The sequence below is a fragment of the Phocoena sinus genome, chromosome 2 (assembly GCF_008692025.1).
Source record: "Phocoena sinus isolate mPhoSin1 chromosome 2, mPhoSin1.pri, whole genome shotgun sequence".
NCBI classification, from domain to species: domain Eukaryota; kingdom Metazoa; phylum Chordata; class Mammalia; order Artiodactyla; family Phocoenidae; genus Phocoena; species Phocoena sinus.
This window is the reverse complement of record NC_045764.1, coordinates 11,117,612-11,120,819: the sequence shown is the minus strand read 5'-3', so window position 1 is coordinate 11,120,819 and position 3,208 is coordinate 11,117,612.

The following is a 3,208-nucleotide window of genomic DNA, read 5'->3' as shown; positions in this document are numbered from 1 at the left end:
CCATACAGAGGGTAAGACTTCTGAGAAGTTACTTCCCTCACTCTTCTAAGTACTCCCCCCACCCCACCCACCCAAGTTCTTCTTCCTCTGATGGGAAGGTCTGGAACTACTAGCTATTGTCACCATGAATGGATCTGACCTAAGACAAGCTGAGGCACCGGGGGGGAGGGGAGGAAGTGAGGGGAGGGTAGACATGAGAGGTAAACAGGAGGAGGAACCCACATGGCTTTAAGAACCCTGAGTAAGTCCTGGATTATCCAACTATGTGAACCAAAAAATTCCCCACTCTTCCATTCTTTGGTTAAGTCATTTGGGGCCAGGTTTTCTTCTACCTGCAACCAAAAGCATCCTTACTGCTACAAAGGGGTTGAATTAGAATGTAGTCACTACAACCACACTGGCCAATAGAAATTTCTGTGATGATGAAAATATTCTGCAAAGGCACTGCCCAATATGGTAGCTACACGTGTCTGTTGAGTTGTAGCTGGTGAATGAGAAAAGCAGTTTTTGATCGAATTAGTTAAAATTTCAATAGTCACATACAGCTAGTGGCTACTATTCTGGACAGCACATCACTGGATAGTCTTTAAGATCTCTGATAGTTCTAACATTGTTTGGTTTTATGAGTGTACTCAGTGCCCGTAACACCCACGAATAGATCCAAATGTGACTGAAACTAAAATCTTTTGCCAACACACACAAGACATCTGATTTCCAGTAAGAAGGGAGACATGAGATTTATGTTTTCAATTAAAGCTGCTATGGCAGCTAATTTATGAGCAGATGATAAAAACATCAATATGCACTGCTTCTTTCCACATTAGGCATTTTATAGCTGGGAGGACTTGGACAAAATACATGAAATCTCTAATGATATTCTGAGGATTAACTGAGATAATGCATGTAAAGGATTCAGCACAGAATCTTGCCCAGAATAAACTTCAGTGAATGGCAGTTGTGCCTGCTGCCACTACTGTTACTCAAGACAGACATTGATGACCAAATGTCACCACCCCTTAGGATCTAGAAACGCCTCTATCTGACTGAGTAGACCAGTGATAGATCACTGACATATTGAAGTTGGAAAAGGCTCAGAGAGCAAGTAATCCAATGAGATATAGTTGCAGAGGGTTAAACTTAAGTCTCAGTCATCCAAGTGACCAGGAAGTTAGTACAGGAGAGAAATTAAAACCAAGACCTCCTGGTTCAAAATTCAGGGCCCTGTGTATTTTCTTTTACTGTATTTTATTTTGCTTCACATTTCCCCAGATTTTTCAAACTTCCTGGCATTTTCTATTCAACTTAGCAAACAAGTTAATACTGGTGACTTACAGAAAACTCCATTTGCATTCTAGGCAGTTTTACAATAAGATAATCTTTTCAAGATCACTTAACCTTATGGTTAACTCTACCTTCACTCTTCAAGAAGTGACGGGGGGGCTTCCCTGGTGGCACAGTGGTTGGGAGTCCGCCTGCCGATGCAGGGGACACGGGTTTGTGCCCCGGTCCCGGAATATCCCACATGCCGCGGAGCGGCTGGGCCCATGAGCCACGGCCGCTGAGCCTGCGTGTCCGGAGCCTGTGCTCCACAATGGGAGAGGCCACAACAGTGAGAGGCCCACATACCGCAAAAGAAAAAAAAAAAAAGAAGTGATGGGAAGGTTTTGGATGTCAATGTTATTCAATGTCTGAAGCATAGCTGTTTAAAAGATTTCAAAAATTCAACAGTTTGGATCTCTTTCTCTATTTCCTTTTTTTTTTTTTTTCTTAGCAGAGACAAAAATCTTTTTCTTGAGTTTTTAGTATTGTATTATTATGGTCAAAGGTGGAATCGTGGTATAAATTCCTTACCGGATCACAGATTTTCCTCTTTACTTCCTTCTCTTGTTCATGGGCTGCCATTTTGTCGCTTTCAAAATGGAGCAAACAAGGCTTAAAAACAAAATCCCTGCTGATTCAACACTGAGTTCATCTATGGGTCAAGGTGACAGGACATAGCTCACTGACAATTTATCACTAAATAAGCAGATACGGTTTGTTCCACACCTCCAAGTTCAGAAGTTTCAAAGTCATCTCAATTCTGCCCATGGCACTAGAGGGATGAACTGGTTAGAGTGTAAATTTTGCAGCTGCACTACCTCATTAAAAAGTTATTATTAGGGCCTCCCTGGTGGCGCAGTGGTTGGGAGTCCGCCTGCCAATGCAGGGGACGTGGGTTCGTGCCCCGGTCCGGGAGGATCCCGCATGCCGCGGAGCGGCTGGGCCCGTGAGCCATGGCCGCTGAGCCTGCGCGACCGGAGCCTGTGCTCCGCAACGGGAGAGGCTACAGCAGTGAGAGGCCCGCGTACCGTTATTATTAGATTGATATTCTTATTAGTGATCAACACATTACGGCGGAAAGTCAGAATGAAGAGGTGAGACCCCATATGAGTTAATTTTGCATTATATTGCTTCTACATGGATCTATACCTTTTAAGCTACTGTATGAAATTAACTACAAGTATTTTGAAGGAAAGATCTGATTTACAGAGACTTTTTTTGTCTTGCCATCCATCTCAGGTCATACCAGATGTTCTAAGAGGATCACCTCAACTACCGGAAAAGGGAGAAAGAGTCCTATTCTTCCGTACTCTTAAAAAAAAAATTTTATATATATATATATATATATATATATATATACACATATATATGTATATATATATATATATATATATATATATATATACATATAATATCAGCAGACCGTTCTTTCCATGGCTGTAAGAAAGAGAAAAAAGGTGTTCCTAGGGCTGCTACATGTTTTTCCTTTCTCATAAGAAAGTTTAGGGGAACAAACATTTTCTCCAAATAAATGTGTGCCTTTTTTGATGCCAAAGAATTAGTTTTCCCAAACATTGTTACATATTAGTCTTCTAAGATGACACACACAGACTATATATATATATATATGTGTGTGTGTGTGTGTGTGTATATATATATATATATATAGTCTGTGTGTGTCATCTTAGAAGACTATATATATATATATATATTTCAACTACTTTAGGGTTTAAATTGGCTTTGGGTGGCTAGGGTGGAAACTAATCATGGATTTCAAAATTATTTTTAGGAAATATCACCCAAGCTCCAAAAAGGAGACTACAAATTTTCAGAACAAAGTCCACTGGAGAAGCTGGGAACTTGCTATATTTCAATCAGGTTTAAAATC